Genomic DNA, 22,638 nt, shown 5'->3' on the forward strand with positions numbered 1-22,638 from the left:
ATTTGAGGATATTTTACGGTGTGTGATGTCAGCAGAGTTATTTTAAGCTTGGATTTTGGTCAAACAGTTCTCTTTTAAATAAAATGGTTTGTTTGCTTGGCTTTTTCTTTGGCTCTTTTCACTTTTGATTAGAAGAATGCGCTGCTTGTTTTGCTCGGGGCAGTCGGGAAGTTCCTTCTGCATGCATTGTCGCCAACTTTACTTTTAAGAGAAAGTTGTGCGCATTAGTAGTATGGGAAGCTGTAAGGAGGTGTAATATTTAATGTACTCTTTAGGTCATTGGTGAAATAGACAGCCAAGGGGTTGAGGTTCACCCCGCATAAACTCCTTGGGGCGTTCATGGTTGTGGTAATCCAATGTAGCTGCTAACTATCAGAGGGTATTGATTCGGTGGTTTTGTGAATTAAAATAAAGTCAAATTCTTTGGTTAATTGATAGTTTGCTTTGCTTATTTGGTCCAAACTTGTTTTCACATTGGAATTATTTATTTATTTTAATTTTTTAAAAACATTTTTGCTTGGATTTTGATCTAGTATTTGGAGTCAGTTCTTTATTTTTGTGGATCAACTACTCAAAAAATAGTAATATGCACTATTTTGTAATTCTAGGATATGTTATATGTATTGTTATATAATTACATATTATAAATAAATACACATTGGTTCAATTTGGGTGATCACAAGGTTTATGAACTCTAAAAATTAAAGTAAGTGATGTTTTGTAGTTCTATGTCTTATCTCCCTCTCTTAATTGCCAAATCCAAGGGGCGTAAGTGAGGAAGAAAAGACAAAGGCGCTCATAATAGAGCTCATGACCTTTGAACAAGAGGGCATTCGCTCGTGAGCTATACATAAAAAAAATATTGAACTCAGTATTCTCTCACTAAATACATTTCGCTTAGTCACTTTTCTCATGTGAAATTTTTTTTTTTGTTTTTTTATTTTTAATTTTTCGTAGAATTTCATGATTCATATTTAAAACATAGAAAATTAAGAGTTTGTTTAAATGTGCAAGATTAATCATTTTTAATTTTTAGATTTCAAATATATTTACAAACAAGACACTTGTCTTTCAACTTTCTAAAAATTATATAAAAAGTAATATTTGAAATCTAAATTTTGAAGTTTGAATTTAGATTTGAAAGAAACTCAATGTATAATCTATACAAAGTCGAAATCCAAGATTCAATTAAATATTAAATGCAAAGTAAGAAACATAAATTAAAAAATTTAGGAAATTCAAGAAGAAGGTGACATGTTTACTATATTTTTTTAAAAAATAAAATAAAGAATAAAATTATTTGCACAAGCAAATAGCGTTTTCTTGTTCATTTATTTTATATAAATATAATAAAAATAAAATTAGCTAATTTAAAGTGCATCAGATAGTGTTTTTTTGGAATGTTGAGTGAGATTTTAATGTCAAGAAACAGTCTTTGTTCTTTGGAATTGATGTTTTGACCAACCCGCAATGGAGAACAATGATGGGAGAATCATAGAGGAACTAGTCCCCTTAATTCGGGTTATCTTTCAAATTTGAAGATCATTGCAACTGGGTGTGAGATTAAGCTTACATAAGGTTTTAGGCTCAATGCTCGGAGGGTCCAGAACAACAGAAACTTAAGGCCCAAGGTGAGAGACATCCTAACCCTGTGTTTGAAAAATTAGATTTTATGTTTTAAATTTTGATTTGTATGAATTTAAAATAAAATGAAAAAAATAAAATTATATCCAATTTCACTCAAATTCATACCAATCCAAATAAAACCCTTGAAACTATGTTCTCAAATGCAAACTTAATTAAATGAAAATGTTAAAAATGATGAAGGAGCAACCTAGTGGTAAATCAGAAGAGTTATACGGAGCATCGGAGGTTCAATTCCCAACAGAGGCAAAGTCATGGTGAGCTTTGTCGCTTCTCCGGAGGTCCGAAGGGGGGTCCACTGGGAGGGTGACCGCATCCCGAACGTCTGGTCCGAGTGTGTATAAGCTGTGACCGCATCTGAATTTACTTGAGTAGCGAGACCAGGGAAGAGGACGCTGCCCAGGGTGTTTGGTGCCGCACTGGAGGGTCCAAAAGGCTCATCAACGGCTTTAGTTTCCACATCAAAAAAAAAAAAAAAAAAAGTGACCCATTTTAGTTAAGAGGAGGCGCTTGTGAGGGGGACTCCTGTAGTCAAGAGACCCCATTTCATCTATGTCCAATTTTACTCGAGCATGAAAACAATAGCCATTGGAAATTCAAGGAGCAGATTGTAGTAATAAGCGAACAGTGGGAAAGGAGAATCTCATCTTCAAAATCAGACGTTGCAAAGGATTTTGAGGGTTTATAGGAGCCCAAGAGGGTGAAATCCGAGCTTGAGGGCTCAGGAAGAAGAGCGGTTGAACAAAGAAAGCAAACTGCTGAGTTTGGCTATGAAGCTTCTTCTTTTGAGAATGAGTCGGATTTTTACGACTATGAGAATGAAGGACTTATGATTAAGCGCTTGCACATCTCAATGGTAGTTAATCAACTAGTACTCCTATCGATGCCAATTTGTGTAACTGTTATCGCAATTATGCGTGTACTTTGAAAGAAAGGAAACAAAAATTAATAAAATAAAGGAAAAAAAAGATCCATTTTGATCCTCCAGCATTGCCATTATTGTCAAAGAGCACTTCAACATAATTTCGAGAAGCCTAGAGTATAACTCTAAAAAGGGTTTGACTTTAATTTTGAAAAAGCATGATGATGATAATGATGGAAAAGAGTTAGTTTGAAAGCATTGGATTGTATTATTGATATGAAAATAAGGGTTTAGAAAAGAGGACACCAGGTTATATTACTATCTTGAAGAAGATGCATGAGAAAAAGCGGTTTAAAAGGTGAAATCAGTTAGTATTACAGACTTGAAAAAGGATTTGGGGAAATGCATAAGTTTTGAAAAGTTGAGACTTCATCATCGATTAATTAAAATCAAGAAAATTTCTAAAAACATTCTTTTGGGAGTTTTTTGGAAACATTTTTTAGGTGGAGAAGCAAACAAATAACGTTGATTTATTCTATCTAATCCCGTTAGTTGAGACCGTAATCCTCATTCATCATATGATCTTTGAAAGCTAAAATTTTTTGCCATACCTCGGGATAAGGGGAAGGAGGCACAATAGAATAAAATCTTCCCCTTACCTCATTATAACTCGAAAACAAATTTTGATAACCAAAAGACAAATTTCAAATTTTGAAATATTTCACATTTTTTTGAATTTTTTAAAGATTAATAAAAGCAAAAAATGACAATGATAGCAATAATAATATAATAATACTAATAATTAAATACATTTACACCTACTAAACACACACCAGTACACACAATTAGTACATATGTTATACACATATATAGTTACATATACATCTTTATATACATTCAACTATATAAACACACACACACACACACACACACACACTTACTAATACATATAAATACACATATATTTACAATTACACTCACACATATGCTTAAACACACATTTACATTTACAAATACTTAAATATGCACGCACACACACACGCACACGCGCGCGCACACACACACACACACACACATATCTATATATATATATATATATATATATATATATATCAATATACCCACATATATACATACTTAATCATACATATTTCCATGTATACATGTATACTAATATACCATTTATATACATAAAATACTAATATACATTCATTTATATTCAAATACTTAAGTATACACATATATACATATACTGATGCGTATTTATATAAATATCTTAATTTACATATTTAAATACGCTAAAATACAAATATGCATATAAACCCACATTTATTATATATATACCCATATATTCACACATACACAAATATATACATATATTAAATGCACATACATATACATACTAATGCATATTTATATATATATATATATATATATACACTAATTTAAATACACAAATATAAGCATATGTTATATTTCATACATACTGATATTTACACCCCTACATATTTACACACACACACACACACAACGCACACATACACATACATACATGCTCCTACTTATATTAATATATACATATTTATGTACCGAAATACATACAAATATCTATCTAAATACACATATGTATATAAATATATATTTTAATACTCATATCTACATTTCCACAATCATATATAAACATATACTTATTCACACGTGAAAACAAGCATGCATACACATGCATTCTCTCCCTCCCTCTCTCTCTCTCTCTCTCTCTCTCTCTCTCTCTCTCTCTCTCTCTCTCTCTCTCTCTCTCACACACACACACACACACACGCGCGCGCGCGCGCAAAGGACCACACACATGCGTCAACTCACGCACATATGCATGCGTTCATTCAAGCATGCCAACACCCACATGCATGATGTACACATTCACACATTCACATGCATGCATGCATACCCACATGCATGGAACACACAAACAAGCACACACACACATCAACACATGCACACATGCATGCATGCAAAACATTTGTGCACACTTACACATACACACATACCATGCATGAAGACACATAAACATGCACATGCTCACTTACATGCATGCATGCAATTAACCACCAAACATACTATCACACACACAAACACACAATTGCCCACGCATGCATGCCCGCCCACACATGCATGCCCTACTCACATGTACATACTCATGCGTGAACATACATATGCACATGCATTCTCACATACTTACAAACAAACATGCATGCATGCACATAACTCACACACACTCACATGCATTAACTCAAATACACATACATGAAACACTTGTGGATGATCATTTTTGACAAAATAACTTAAATCGGAATTGGAAAATCGTAATTCCCTTTCTCTGGCCTATTCTTTTAATCTTTTTCTCCTCCTTTCTTTTTCATTGACAATCCCGGGCGATCTAAGATGATCTGAAACGATAAGGAGAGGTTTGATAGAGTTTTTAACTTTGTGCATGAAAAATGAGGCGAAACTTTATTTTTTTATTTTATTTTTTTGACTATATCGAGTGATCCCAGATAGTTTAAAATGGTTAGGAGGGATCTGACAAAGGTTTTGACCTCATGCAAAAAAATAAGGTAAACTCCAACCTTTTTCTACATGTTTTGCTATCTTTTTTTGTCATTTTTGATTGTATTAGTTGTTGGCCTAGCAAGACTTAATCTTATTTTAATGACAACAAATTAAGGTTACTAATTGTGTTTTCGAGTTAAGTTTTAGGAATCAAGTGTTTTACAAAGAAAAATGATTCTACTTGAAAGGATTGATTTCACTTGCTAAGAGGAACATAGATAGAAGCTGAGCAAGGAGATAATAGGTAATGAGATCAAAGAAGTTACGTTTTCTTTTGTAGATCAAAAGGCTTTTGGCCTTGATGGCTTCAATGCAAAATTTTTTAGGTTGTGTTGGCATATAGTTGGGGAGGATGTTGTTGAAGTAGTGCTATCTTTTTGCAAGGAAAGGAGGATTTTGAAGCATATCAACACTAAGGAAAAGTGGATTTTGAAGCACATCAGCACTACTTTCATCACTCTTGTAATGCCCCGAACCCCTTGCCGGCCCGGGGTGCTACTTTAGTGACATCTGTGTACCTGATAGCATCTCATAATATAAAACATGTAGTGGAATAAGTAAAACATTTTCCATAATCTATTACTAGAGTCTAACCATCAATATACAATAGAATCTTTCCATTCTCATATTACATCTCTAACTAAAAAAAAGTCAACTAACTCGGTCCACATGACCATAATACAAGCCCTGAGGCGTACAACATAAACATCTCACATCTGAGTTCTTGTAAATACTCACAAAAAGAAACTATACTAGTCTCTACCCCTGGTTTTGCTAAACTCGATCTCTGTGATTTCCTAAAAAGATATGTTGTACACGGGGTGAGATACCTCTCAATAAGGAAGATTAAATTAATAATAGTGTGTGGTTAGCATGTATTTCAGTGTATACAAAATCATACATCTCTCTTTTACTGAAAATAGTATGTATACTCACTTCTCATTTCTCATAATATAAAACATTATTGAAAATGATTACATCATATACATAAATATACTGATATGCATAAAAGACTCCCCATGAAACTATACGCCATGTATAAACCCCCATGGTTAGGGTTGTACTGCCCGAAGACTAGACTAAAACCTAGGGGATCAACCCAGACCAAGTCACTCCCTGCTAACTTCGTTTGTAAGTTTTCGCAAGCTCGCTTGCAGGTCTAATTGCCTTACCACATCCTCGTACGTACAGGGAAGGTAACACCTCTACCTGGGCCAATCGTCTAGGACCACCTAACACTACTCTTGCAGTACAGTGTGAGCGCACATGATCGAATGGTGAAACTCTCTTTGGCTATGGTATTGTGCTCATAACAACTGGGTCCTCAAGGATCCTAGATCATATCACGCAATTTAAGTAATTAAAACTGTGCTTTAAACTCATTTCACATAAAATATGTCATTTTATAAATCCCGGCTTCGCACCGTATAATACAAATTCGGGCCTTGACCCTTTGTTACAATTCAGCTCTCAGTCGTTGAATAAAACTCTGCCTTTTTTTTTTATAAACCCTGACCTCGGCCTTTTAATACAAATTCAAGCCTTGGCCCTCTCAAAAAGTCCTTGCATTTCTCAAACAGTTCTAGTATATTTTGCAAATAGTTCAATATTACACAAACATACTTATTCTGGTATTTCCATAACTCTCAAAATAATATACACCTGTCACATAGTTTTCCATATTTAAAACATAGCCTGTAGGCAAACATGAAAAACACTGTATAAATGGTTTGTAGGATCAAACCGAGCTTTCCACCATTCATTTCTACTCAAAATATCATATCGTATTTCCTAGGTTTGAAAACGAGCATTTTGAACGGTTGGTTTTAAAAAGAATAATTGAAAACATAAATATATGTACTCCATAAACATGTCCATTGGTTCAAAATCATTAAAACACTACATTAACATAATCCCCTTACCTGTTTTCGAAACAGAAACCAAAACGGATGAAAAACCGCAAACCCGAGCTTTTTGAACTGGTGAAACTATGAGATCCTATGCGCTGGAAGGTGAGAGAGTGATCCAAGAGCACTAGGGGGCCCGTAGGAGTCTTTTAACGAAGAAAACCTGAAACCCTAGCAGAGCTCCAAAAGAGAGTTTTTTGAAGTTTTTTTTTTTAAAAAAATGAGCTCACTTCTATTTATAGGTGGTCAGCCCATGAGAAAACTGGCACCGATTTCCCTTATTCACATAAAATCATTGCCGGTTTTGTGGTTGACTGACCCTATTGACCCAAAACCGTGGTCGTTTTTCCTCCATCTTGAAAAATCGTCGCCGATTTTGGCCCTGACTTGCCCAATTCCTTCTTTTTCTTTTATTTTCTTTTATTTCTCCCTTTTATATTTATTTTATTTTATTTTTCAGGTTTGGGTTCCTACAACTCTGGTTCCTAAGGTTAGGAATCCTATTAACATGAAGAATTTTAGATCCATTTCTTGCTGTAATCTTATTTACAAGTGTATTACCAAGCTGATGGCATACAAATTGCAGACTTGCAATGGTGATTCGTGGGATTGAATCAATCTGCCTTCATCAAAGGGAGGAAAATCAATGATAGATTTCTCTTGGCTCAGGAGTTGTTGAGTAAATATCATCTGAACTTAGGGACACCTAAAATGGTTTAAGGTCGATCTTATTAAGGCATATGACATTTTTAGCTAGAGGTTTGTCTTGTAGGTTTTGGATGTCTGGATACACCTATGGAGCTGGCTCAATGTATTGGGGAGTGTATATGCAACCCATGGCACTCGATTCTCATCAATGGTATTGCAAGGGATTTCTTTAAAGGGGAGAAAGGGCTAAGATAGGATGACCTTTTTATCCCCTTACTTCTTTGTTATGGTCATGGAGGTGTTCTGTAGAATGTTGAGGAATGCCGCTGCTAATCACTCTCTCTCCTTCTATGCCAAATATGAGAAGATTCAGTTGGTTAATTTATGTTTTTTCTGATGATCGATCTTTTGATCCTTACAAAAGGGGACCTTAGCTCTGCCAGATGTGTTAAGAGGCTTCTGGGTATTTTTTTACAGGATGTTTGGGTTTCATTGTAATGAAGCTAAATCTGTGGTTTTCTTTTTAGGGGTTGATCTTGCAGTGATGGAGCAGATCACTGCTTTATTAGGAGTTAAGAAAAAGAATGTTACCAGTGCATTATCCTGGCCTCCCTCTTAGCACAAAAAAGGCTAAGCAAGGCTAACTGTCAGGTTCTAATTGAAAATATTGGAGTCAGGATAAATCACTGGCCTTCAAATTTCTCACTTATGAAGGTAGGCTTCAACTTCCAAAATCAGTACTACATAGTATCTTTTATTTCAAGGCTGGAATGGTTAATATCCCTTGTTCTATCCTCAATGAGGTTCAAAGGAAGTTTAAATGCTTCTTATGGAAAGGGTAATGACTGGAATTCTAAGGCTTGTAAAGTCAGTTGGGACAGCATTTGTAAGCCTATTACATAAGGAGGCCTGGGTCTAAAATCTCTTTTAGATTGGAAAACAACCATAGTTATGAAACTTTGCTAGTTTATTTGTAGCTTTAAAGCTTTTTTATGGGTGATATGGGTTCATACATATAAAATCAAGGGAAAGAGCTTCTGGGAGTTGCAAGTTAGGGCATATGACTCTTGTTGCTAGAAAGAGATATTGAAATGCAGGAAAGTCATATATAAGAAAATCAAGTGGAAGGTGGGAAATTTTTGACAATTGGCATCCTTACAGTCCTTTAATTTATCACTATGGAAGCCAGCTACAGTACGACCTCGAGATCTAAAGATACACTACTTTACATCACTTTATCTTAGGGTCCACATGGAACTGACTAAGGAGATCTAGGGGATGCTTTGCAGACTTGATTCAGAAGGTAAGCTTTCATCCTCTTAGTAATACTTCAGATAAACTAAGATGGGATGGGCATTGGATGATAGTTCATTTTTAGATCAGCTTGGGAAGCCATAAGATAGAGGGAACAGATAGTGAGATGGAGCAAAGTAGTCTGGTTTAAAGAAGCTCAACCAAGGCATTCTTTTATATGTTGGCTAGCAGCCTTAAACAGGCTTTCGACTAAGGACAAAATATTTTTTTGGGACAACATAACTGACGTTAACTGTGTTTTAGGTAAGAGCCACGAGACTAGGGATCATCTATTTATCCAATGTTCAGTCGGGAGGACTATCCTGGAAAGCTCTTTAGAGCACATCACCTCGAATACCCGGAGCTACGACTAGGAGGATGCTTTAATCTAGATTGAAGGGATACGTGGCGATGTGATCCAAAAGGTCAACACAATATGGGCGCCCACTGTATATTTTGTATGAAAACTTAGGAATAAGGTAGTCTTTAGGAGTAGTGAGGATCTAGATAGATTGATCAACAAGACTATTATAGAGGTTAGAAGATACATGTTAGAGTAGTGTTAATGTAAAGTTTTGTTGTCATTGTTTGTATAGTTTCCCTTTTGGTATATATGAAGCTTAACTTTTTCGAAATTAAAGATGATAACCCCAAATTTTTTCTTGGATTTTTCATGTGAGACAATAATTGTCTCCCAAGCATACATGCTCTAGTTCTCTCCCCCGCTCCACTAACTCTCAATTCCCTTGCTTTCTTGACCTGTTCAACTTCTAATTTCTATTCTCACACTGGAAGATGAAGTCTTCCTTGGGTTTTCCCTCTTCTATATATGCCCTTTTTCTTATGTGTCTAATGAACTACTAGTGCTAATTATTTAAGAGTTTATTGTTTGGTTAATTTGTTTGTGATGTAATGTACTAAATTTGAAATTGAGCCTATTACCAAGTCTAATTGAGCTGTTCACAAGTCTAACTCGTCTATGTTTAGACTTGACTCATTTATTAAATTAGTCTAAAAATTGAATTTAAAAATCATTAATTTGAATAATAAACAAGTTCGAACGAGCTCTTATCAAACCAAACTTTTGAGTCCCTCTTGAGCAATTTAATTCATTTGCAGCCCAACTTCTACATATGTATGTTGGGGTATTCATTAATTACTCCCTCCACATCATAGAGTATCATCTTCTGGTAACAATTTAGAAATGCTTTGGTGATTGGGTGGTTAAGGTATTTGGTAGGTTGGCATTTGAATTTTGTGTTAATTTCAATGATCCAATAGCCTCTTCAATAAAATTCAACAACTTGTCTTGAGTAGTGGACTTAGAAATATTTTAACTCTTGCATTTGGAAGTGTGAATTTTAGGTCTTGAATTTGAATTTGAGTAGAGTTGAACAAATTTCAATATAGTTTTATATTATATTTTCATCTAAATCCAATCCAAATCAAAATTTAAGGTCTCTCCAAATATAGTGTAAAGAGCTCCATCAATGATTCATAACATTGTCTGGTATATAGCATATTGTTGACCCTATGGGTCATATCCCAATTTTGATAATGGCAAATACTCAAGTATTTGATGACTTTCTAGTTCATGTGCAGGCTTATATTAGCAGATAATTTGATGGCATGTGAAAGCTTGAAGCCTGAAGACCCTAAAGATTAGTTGATGTTGTAATTTATATTATCATTCAATTCGGGTCTGTAATAGTAATAAGGAGAAAAAGGCCTGTAATATTTAATGCACATCATGCATGTAGAAACTACAAGCTCAAAGACCTTATAATGACTCTAGGTCCTTACACAAAATCAAGACCATAAATGGACCTTAGGGAACACCCGGTTGACTGACACCAAGGCCTAGAATGACCCTAGGACACTCATACATGCATATATATATATATATATATATATATATATATATATATATATATATATAGGTCATATCCCTATTTTGATTATGAAAAATACTCAGGTATTTAATGTCTGCCAAGTTGATGTGCAGGTATTCTAATTGGCAGATCATAGTGATAGCACAAAGAGGAACTGAAGCTGAAAACCCAATTTACAATTGTATTGTATTTCATTTCTATGCAAAGGGTCTGTAATAGTAAATATGGATTCATTTGTAATAAGCTCACATACATCACATGCAAGATCTAAAAGGTAAGCTCAAACCAACCGTAAAATAAAAATGACCTTAGAAAGTCAATCGACACCAGATTTTTTTAGTGTCTTCAAAAAGACCTAGAAAGGACCTTAGGACACTCACCATTGCACTTGTATGTGTTAGGCACTTAAATTGAGTGATTGTGGAATAAAATAGGACCGAACTACACAAGTTATGCACTTTCGGTCGATCGACCTATATAAGTCATTTTGCCCCTAGTCAATCGAATCAGGTATGGGTCAACATGTTGACCACAATCCGATCGATCGAGCTTCTAAAGCTTATTTGATCCCAATTGATCGAATACCCTTGAAGTCAATAGTTTGACTTCCTGGTCGACCGAGCTTTTCAAGCTCATTTGACCCCGGTCGACCGAATACCCTTGAAGTCAATAGTTTGACTTCATGGTCGACCCAGCGAGATTTGTATTACACCAACCTGGTCGACCGAGGGTCCTCGGGAGTTGTCCCAATGGTCTGGTCGACCGACCAACTTAGTTCATTCTAACCCTGGTCGACTGAACCACGTTGATCTTGAAAAATCGCCTCAGATATGCCATTCTGGTCGACCGACCAGTTAGTTCATTTTCACCCCGGTCGACCGAATCTCTCTGATTTGGAAAAAATCGCCTCGGACATACTCATCCAATCAATCGACCTAGGTAGTTTATTTTTAGCCCAATCGACCGAACCATATGAGCTTGGGTCGACTGAAAGTATTCTAGTCGACCGGTGCTCTCGGGTTGCCCTACATTTTTACTGTGGTTAAATATTTTTAAACAAGGTTAATTAGGGTCAAAATGATTTTAAACAATATTAATAATAACCTACATGTCCTAACGACTATAATTCTTCCAACATCTATAAATAGCCCATCATTTGCAAAGATTAGTAGATGATTAGCAATCTTGATGAGGAGAAATTCCTTGAAAATCTCAAAATCCATACTACTCATTTTCTCACCCCATTCACTCATACTTACCTTCTACTATTGCCTAAACTCTCTATAAGTTGATTGAGTGTTTGTTTGGAAAGGTTCGCTCTCCTTATTTTGCTTGGTTGATACGATTTTCTTGAAAGACAAACCTAAGTGTTCTTAGGGGACTTTGTTAATAAGTCTCTCCTAAGAAGACTTATATTAAACTTCCGAATACTGCACATTCATTGCAATATCTTGGGAAGTCTGTATTTGTTTTTGGATTGCAAAAACTCTTTCAAAATATTTTCAAATATCTATTGCGCTTTATCTTGAAAAATATTTGAAGAGACATTTATTTATGTGATATTGATCTTTGTGGCAATATTCATTGAGTTATCTATTTTTCTGTATACAAAGATTAAATCTCTTTTTGCAAACCAAACATATACACTACTTGAGCATCATACGATTAAGAAAATTTGCTGATTGAAATATATACATATATACATATACATAAATATATATATATATATATATATATATATATATATATATTGTTTGGTTGCTATCTTTGTTTGAGCACGTTGATTGAATACCCTGTGACACAAAGATTATACTGGTTTACACTTTCACGCATGCATTACACTGATAGTAAATATATTTGAGAGTTGATATATTAAACCACATTAATCTTACATATTATATCATTTGGTGGTATATGTGATTGCACGTAACTGGGTACATATCTGCTTTACATGAAAGTATAATCACTGTACCATTGTATTGTATTTCAAATCTGTTGTATTTATAGGCACAGACCTGAAGAGGGAGACTAGCCCTTTGAAATAGTCCCGGATTGGCTTAGACCCAGTTAGGAAAGCTAGGTGTGCCATCCTGATAAGACATGTTGGTTAAGGTCAGCCCCTTTAATTGGCCTGGTTGTAAAGGTTGAGGTCAACCCAGTGCTATTTGACTTGGTTGTAATCGGTGCCGCTCCACCCTTTAAGTGAGCCTTTAGTGGAATCCTCGGGCTTGCGAGCTAGAGGCGGGGACGTAGGCACAGTTGGCCGAACCCTGATAACATATCGTGTGTTTGTTTATATTTTCGCACTCTATATTTACCACACGTGTATGTTATGGTGTGAATGATGCGCATAATTTAAATTTCCGTACATTATATCTACTTGCGCATTGGGATTGTATAGAAAGACCCTAGGTAGCTAAATCATATTGATTTTTGATTTAACCTAGATGAAAAAGTTTAAAATTCCAATTCACCCCTCTCTTGGGAATACACCAATTCTAACAATTGGTATCAGAGCCTCATTGCACTAGACTTAAACGTTTTTGCAAAAAGATCGCAATGGTTTGATTTGGTGTATCCCCATTCGACAAGGGACAATCACCTTCCAGTCCTCCTTTGTTTTGTGGTGTAAATTACACCCATTGGAAAATTTGAATGAGCATATTTGTAAAATCTATAAATTGGAGGGCCTGACAGGTGATTGATAAGAGAATTTGTATACCAGTAAAAAATGATATAAATTTAATGCATGCAAATTCACATGTCATGGATTTATTGTACTGTGCTTTAGATGCTAGTATTCTTCATGAAATTGTGGCATGTAGTAGTGCACAGGAAATCTAGGTTGAGCTGGATAAAAGATATGGATAGACCCAGGAAAATGAGGTAAATCATGAGCTAGTAATCAGCGATGAGGTATATGATTCTCACCCTAGCTCGATTGATGATTCTTATGCTGAATGTTGTGTTGTGTCTCGTGCTGAATCATCTGTTGATAATATTGTTAATGATGTATATGATGATTCCTATGAAAAGCATAGCGGCATATCTTATGATGAATCATCTGAGAATATTTGTGATAGTCCTGTTGAAAATGCATACAATGATTCATATGAAAACTATTGTGTTAATTCTTATGATGAATCATGTGCTGAATTGAATAATAAAAGCATGCCCTCATTTAAAAAACTAGAAAAGACTTTATTGGAAATGAATAAATTTCTAGTTAAGATATCTAAGAAGAAATCATTTTTGAATTGAGAATAAGGGGATAGCTATACAATTAAAAGAATTAAAAGATTATCATGCTATCCTTGAGAAGAGAAAGATTAAGAAGATATTGAAAATTATCTGCTTAGAAAATGAAATAGATGATTATTCTATAGTTGCACCCAAAGTAAAATATAAAAAGAATAATCATAATGAACCCTAAAGAGCCAAAAGAAATAAATTTTTCAAAAGGGGTTCATATTATAAGTCCCACAGTCATACGTCGTCAAATAAAAATAAAACAAGTAAGCATAATCTATCACATGATTATAAATTTTGCTTATCTTGTAAAATGAAAGGGCGTATCCGACTTAGAAATGCCAGAAGTATGGACAAAGAAATGATGTGGGTTATTATGAAAGCAAACCTCGTAGGTCCTAAGGAAAATTGGATTTAACTTAATATTACTTAATTATTTAATGCTTCCTTAGTTCCTAGGCTTAGGTTTAGGGGGTTGTGATGATTGTAGGTTTGGGAAGTGGTTGTTGCTTATAATGAAAATCTTAGTATACGCACTCACCTATCTTGTTATACTAAGAATCTTTATCCACTTCCATATGGACATGACATGTATGCCTGGTATTTAATTCAAAATGCTTAACCCATGCTAACATGAAAATCACAAGTTTAAGCATACTTTTGTCCATTGCACAGAATTGAGTTTTAGGGACCTCGTTTTGCATTATATCTTTTTACCCTAATCTCATTAGTCAAGACCTGGACATCACTCTAGGTATAAGCAATGATAATAAATTCCATATCTATCTTGTGCTAATAAATAAGACATCCCTCACACAATCAAAATTAGAGGAATCCACTTGTGAATTCGTATTTCATTGTTAAATCAAATTATTTCCTTTGAGCTTAATATTTAAATCCTCTAATCTTGATTCACCTATCCCCTTCATAGGAAATCCTTACCAAACCATGATCATATTCGGCAAGGTTTCACCTATCTACTTGTATCCTTGCTTTAGATTGTAATTATATTTATAGGATGCTTTCCATTCTCCGAAGAGCATTGTTCACAACATTCACATATCCTATATGCTCTTTGCCCAAGCATGGACATGATTACTAAGCACGAAAACATTTTTGAAAATATCCACTCATTCTAAATACTCTTCTGAACTAAATGATAATTTGATTGTCAAGAGTATTTACTCATTTTCATTTCACAAGCTCTCAAATTATTAAGTCATATCCTTTAGAGCTTTATATACTTAGAGATGAGTTGAATGACTAACTTGATTGCCTAGGTCTCAATCTAGATGAATGCATAAAATTCAAGTAAACTTATGCATGTGTACTTTTAAATTGAAAGTCATTTTAACTTGTGCCTCTCACACATGTCAAAATTCATATCAATAGAGACAATACTGGCTTAGCTCACTTAAAGAAATATCTATTGTGACTGTTTGGTCCTCTAAGCCTATTCATCCAAAGCCAAGCATATATCATCAAAAGTCTTAAAACACTTGGTTAAAGAACTAGAAAATGAAAAAGGCATAAATTGAATAAGTGCATAACTCAGGGGGAGCATTTCTCTTCATGAATATATATACATTAAATGCTCTCATTGAATTTTTGTCTTTCATGCCCATATGCTTTCATATGAAAAGCACTGAATTCCTACTATTCATTATGCGTTAAATGAGTATATCTTATAATGGATAGTTTATCTTTTGTATCATCTGTTGATTATACTACTAGATTGCATGCCTATGTTGAAAGCCTCCTGCATGACGGATGCAATTGATGAAAATTACATGCTGGTAGTGGATTATAGGTTCTCGCATGCTCAAATTACTACTTTGAATTGATTGCTTGAATCTATCAGAAATTTGGTGCATGAAAATTTGGGAAATGTTCAATTTACAGACAGCATGCTGCCAAAATTTTGACAGGATTTTTCCCAAACCAAAGCCTTGTGTTAAAGATGATTATGATGAAATTAACTTTAAAATATTTTTGAAAGGATGAGTGAAAACTCAAGTAGATAATTAATCTTCATCCTAGCATAATCATCAATTGTTTAGAAAGGCTCAGATCCATCCCTATAGGAAGCGCATAAATGATCCATATGCATCACTTTCATTTATTGAATATCGAGGCTCTTGAGAATACCCAAAACATTATATATAGTGCTTAAAGGCTTATGTTTTGATATGAAATGTTCTTGGGTCATGAACATTATTGCATGCCTTAATATATATCTTCTGATACATCCATGGTCTATAGGGACAATTATACTAATCAAATGATAACATGTAATTGACAAATACTCAGTATAGTTGATTTTAAAGATTTGGATTGATGGCATATACTACTAAGCATAATGAAATTAATCTTTGGTTAGTACAAGTAGTTAAAGAATCTAAGCACATATTCAAATTGATAGGGGGAGCATCTAGAATTAAATTACTACCCTGTTTTGCTTACCCATATGTTTAACTTAGATCTTGAATGAATTCATTGTGGCATGTACTTGAATGAAAATATTTTATTGAAAATCATAATCTTAAGCATGTTTATATTGCCACAACTTTTTGTACTTGTCATATGATCTTGCATGTGATTGTTGAACTTTTAGGATCATTATGGTTTTGGTTTTCTGGTTATTTTTAGTATGTGCTTTATTGACAAACTAGAAAATTTGTTGCTTGCTTGCATGAGTTTTTAAATTAAAGTTTTTGTTTCTTCAAGCACCCCCAGTACCTTTTTGCAAATATCAAAGGGGGATATATATTTATTATATACATATGTATGTATATATATATAAAAGTAAGAATTGAACTTATATAGAATATATTTTATGTCTTGCTTATGTGCTTAAATGCTTTCATGACTTGTGCTATCTTTGCTTTAAAATTTTAAGTCATGAAGATTTTTTTTTTTTAAAATTTACAAAGAATGTTGTATAACTGGTTAATGGATCTTACATGAAAATGCATGCAAACTTATTAGATCATTTTTATGCTCAAACCTACTATTTTGTTATCATATGCCGTGTGCCCTTTAACTTAAAACTTCCACGGGTCTTATGATATATTTCATTTGCAATGGTTTGTGTATATTTTTGATTTAACTAGGTTTTTCATGTCACTTGAATATTTTAATGATCACTTATACAATTTGTGTGTTTAAATTGTTGAAGTTATCTTTGTCATCCATTTTGCATTGTATGACTATTATATTTCTTGAATGACTAAAAGTTATAGTTCTATTTTATGTTTTTGAGAATACTGGACTGATTAAGTAGTTGTAGATATATTGTCAATATATTACTCAATCAGGTCATTTCTATACAGACATGTTTTTGGGAAATGTTCTATTTTCAAATGGTTTGCTGTCGAATTTTCTTAAAAATCTCCCAAACCATATCTTGTATATGAATGATATTTTCCTCTTATTTGCCTATATATACTTAAATGTTTATCTAAGCCCTTTTTGTTGTTGCCAAAAGGGGGAGAAGTAGGCAAGTATTTGTCATTATAAAAAAGGAGGAGATTGTTGACCTTATACGTCATATCCTTGTTTTGATTATGACAAATACTTTGGTATTTAATGTCTGCCGAGTTGATGTGCAGGTATTCTAATTGGCAGATCATAGTGATAGCACAAAGAGGAACTGAAGTTGAAGACTCAATTTACGATTGCATTGTATTTCATTTCTATGCAAAGAGTCTATAATAGTAAATAGGGATTGGTTTATAATAAGCTCACACACATCACATGCATGATCTAATAGGTAAGCTCAAACCAACCGTAAACTAAAAATGAACTTAGAAAGTCGACCGACACTGGATTTTTTCGGTGTCTTCAAAAGGACCTAGAAAGGACCTTACTACACTCACCATTGCACTTGTATGTGTTAGGCACTTGAATAGGGTGATTGTGGAATAAAACAAGACCGAACTGCACAAGTTATGCACTTTCGGTCGACTGACCTATATAGGTCATTTTGTCCCTAGTCAACTGAATCAGGTATGAGTCAACATGTTGACCGCAGTCCGGTCGATCGAGCTTCTAAAGCTCATTTGACCCCAGTCGGCCAAATACCCTTGAAGTCAATAGTTTCACTTCCTGGTCATCCGAGCTTCTAAAGCTCATTTGACCCTGGTTGACCGAATACCCTTGAAGTCAATAGTTTGACTTCCTAGTCGACCGAGCGAAATTTATATTACACCAACCTAGTCGACCGAGGGTCCTCGGGAATTGTCTCAATGGTTTGGTCGACTGACCAACTTAGTTCATTCTAGCCCTGGTCGATCTAACCACGCTGATCTTGAAAAATCGCCTCAGATATGCCATTTTGGTCGACCGATCAATTAGTTCATTTTCACCCTGGTCGACTGAATCTCGCTGATTTGGAAAAAATCGCCTCAGACATACTCCTCTGGTCGACTGACCTAGGAAGTTCATTTCTGGCGCGGTCGACCGAACCATATGAGCTTGGGTTGACCGAAAGTATTCTGGTCAACCGGTGCTCTTGGGTTGCCCTACATTTTTACTGTGGTTAAATATTTTTAAACAAGGTTAATTAGGGTTAAAATGGTTTTAAACAATATTAATAATACCCTAAATGTCCTAACGGCTATAATTCTTCCAACATCTATAAATAGCCCATCGTTTGCAAAGATTAGCAATCTTGATTAGGAGAAATTCCTTAAAAATCTCAAAATCTATATTACTCATTTTCTCACCCCATTCACTCATACTTATCTTATACTATTGCCTAAACTCTCTGTAAATTGATTAAGTGTTTGTTTGGAAATGTTTGTTCTCCCTGTTCTGCTTGGTTGATACGATTTTATTGAGAAACAAACCTAAGTGTTCTTAGGGGACTTTGTTAATAAGTCTCTCCTAAGAAGACTTATATTAAACTTCCGAGCGCTGCACATTCATTGCAATATCTTGGGAAGTTTGTATTTGTTTTTGAATTGCAAAAATTCTTTCAAAACATTTTCAAATATCTATTACGCTTTATCTTGAAAAATATTTGAAGAGACATTTGTTTATGTGATATTGATCTTTGTGGCAATATTCATTGAGTTATCTATTTTTCTGTATACAAAGATTAAATCTCTTTTTGCAAACCAAACATATACACTACTTGAACATCACACGATTAAGAAAATCTGCTGATTGAAATATATATACATTGTTTGGCTGATATCTTTGTTTGAGCACATTGATTAAATACCTTGTGACACAAAGATTATACTGGTTTACACTCTCACGAACATTACACCGATAGTAAATATATTTGAGAGTTGATATATTAAACCACATTAAGCTTACATATTATATCATTTGGTGGTGTATGTGATTGCACGTAACTAGTTACATATCTGTTTTACATGAAAGCATAATCACTATACGATTGTATTGTATTTCAAATCTTTTGTATTTCTAGGCATGGGCCTGAAGAGAGAGACTAGCCCTTTGAAATAGTCCCGGATTGGCTTAGACCTGATTAGGAAAGTTAGGTGTGCCATCCTAGTAAGGTGTATTGGTTGAGGTCAGCCCCTTTAATTGACCTAGTTGTAAAGGTTGAGGTCAACCCCGTGCTAATTGACATGGTTGTAATCGGTGCCGCTCCACCCTTTAAATGAGCCTTTAGTGGAATCCTCGGGCTTGCGAGCTAGAGGCGGGGATGTGGGCACAGTTGGCCAAACCCCGATAACATATCATGTGTTTGTTTATATTTTCGCACTCTATATTTAGCACACGTGTATGTTTTGGTGTGAATGATGCACATGATTTAAATTTTTGTACATTATATCTACTTGCGCATTTAGGATTGTATAGAAAGACCCTAGGTAGTTAAATCATATTGATTTCTGATTTAACATAGGAGAAAATTTTAAAATTCTAATTCATCCCCCCTCTTGGGAATACACCAATTCTAACACATATATATATATGGTCATATGAATTGGGTGATTGCATAATTAAAATAGAACCCAAATGCACTTAAGTTGCATGTTCGGTCGATCGTACTTGAAAGTGCAAATCCTCCCGGTCAACCGAATCGAGACTGGGTCAACACCTTGACCATTGCCCGGTTGACCAAACTTACCCAGTTCATTCTCACTCGGTCGATCGAACTCCCTAGGAGTCAACTGTTTGACCTTACGGTGGACCGTGCCTAGATTGCATGCCAATGCCCTGGTCGACCGAGTTCCCACGTGTGGAACTCAACGGTCTGGTCGACCGAACTAGTTAGTTTAAAAGCTTCCAGTCGATCAAACTGCGCTAAAAAGGAAAATCGCCCTTGGGACAACATGTTCGATCGACCAAACTTCTAGTTCATTTCTTACCCGGTTGACCGAACTCGCATAGTTCGGTCAACCAAACCTCCCTTTGGTTGACCGGTACTCTCGGGTTGCGCTATTATTTTTACTGTGGTTAAAATATTTAAACGGGGTTAATTAGGGTTAAAATGTTTTAAAACAATATTAATAATACCCTGCATGTCCTAACGACTATAATTTTCCTATCTCTATATATAGACCCTAATTTGCAAAAATTATGATAAAATTAGGGAGTTTGATTAAGAAGAATCTCTCTAAATTTTTGAGTGCCCTTTCTTCGTACACATCCCATATATTCATTCTTTTATCATTCCCTTACCAAATTTTTTTGAGTGAGTATACTTGAGAGATCCTACAAAGCTATAACTTTCATTACATTTGTTCATATTTGATTTTCATATTGAGAGTTAAGCAAAGATTTTTTTTCCATTGATTTAGTTCGATAAATCTTTGTGTGAAAAAAATCTTATAGCGAAGTGGGTCTTTGCATTGTTATTGTAAGACTCATTTAGGCTTATATTTTTGTGTGCAAAATTATTTTACAAACTTATTTTTTAATATCTTCTTGTGCTTGAATTTTGAGAAAATATTATTTTGAGATATTTAGAATACTCTTGGTAGACATCTTTGAAACCCTAGACTTATGATTGAGATATATTGATGTATAGTTTCAAAGAGAGTTCTAGTATACACTCTTGTGCTTATTTGAGAACACACATTATAGTGAGTATAGATTGCACACATTCACATCACTTAGTTTATAGTTCCTATCATGTTGATGTGCATTGTTTAGTGACTGTGTGTAGTGATACAAATCTGCTTGTTGGAGAAGTACTGAAATTGTACACAAAATTTATATTATAAATCTGTTGTATTCCAGGCACATGCCTGAAGAGGGAGACTAGCCCTGTTGAATAGTCCCGAACTGGCTTAGATCCGATTAGGAAAGTTAGATGCGCCATCTTGGTAAGACGTGTTGGTTGAGGTCAGCCCCTTGAATTGACCTAAGTGTAACCGATGCCACTCCACCCGTTAAGTGAGCCTTTAGTGGAATTATCGGACTTGCAAACTAGAGGCGGGGACGTAGGCACAGTTGGCCGAACCTCAATAACATATCATGTGTCTGTTTAAATTTCCACGCTTTATATTTACCGCATGTGTATGTTATGGTGTGAATGATGCGCATGATTTATATTTTCGCATATTATGTTTATCGGCGCACTTGGAATTGCATAGAAAGATCTTAAGTTGTATTATACGGCTATCTCGTTTAACCTAAGAGATAAATTTTAAAATTCCAATTCACCCCTCTCTTGGGATTGTACCAAAGCTAATACATATTGTTTGGAATCACTTAAAAAGTATATTTTTTTTTAAAAAAATAAAATTTTAATGTTAATAATAGTAAGTATTGAATTAAAAAAAGTACAAAAATTATAAGAATTATTTGTTTGCATTTAAAAAGTGTTAATTATAAGTACTAATTAAATAAATGATATTTGGATACTTACTTTCATTATAAATATTGTGTGAATATATTTTATTATCAAAATGAGTGATGTTTTTATATTTTAAGTCATATAATTAATATAGTATAATACCCAAAATAACATATGTTTATAAAATATGTTAGCATTTTTAATTAATATTTTCTAATTAATCAATCTTTATGTTAATTAAAATTTTTAATGGAAATTTTTTAAAATTTTCTACTTAAATATTTTTTGACATTTTATTAAAAATTTTGATTAACATTTTAAATAGTGTACATCTTATTATTTAATTATGTTCACATTTTTAATTAATGTTTTCTAACTAATATATTTAACTAACATTTTTGATGTTTTAGTTGACAAGTTAGTTAATTAGTATTTATATAATTTTTAGTTGATATTTTTAATATTGTCTAATTAAAAAAATCAATCAACATTTTAGTAACATTTTAAATATTATCTAATTAACACGATGATTAGCCGTTTCAGCAAACTTTCTTGTTGACAATCGTAATAAAAAAATTTAATATATTCTAATAAAAACTAGTTAATGTTTATATTAATGAAAAATTTCAATTGGAAACTTTTAAAATTTTTAGTTAATATTTTTAATTAAAACTTTATCTTAAAATTTAAATATTGTCTAATTAAAAGAGTAATTAACTGTTTCAATCAAATTTATCTAATTACTAATTAAATTAA

Source organism: Malania oleifera, chromosome 1, assembly GCF_029873635.1.
Source record: "Malania oleifera isolate guangnan ecotype guangnan chromosome 1, ASM2987363v1, whole genome shotgun sequence".
In the NCBI taxonomy this organism is placed as follows: Eukaryota; Viridiplantae; Streptophyta; class Magnoliopsida; order Santalales; family Ximeniaceae; genus Malania; species Malania oleifera.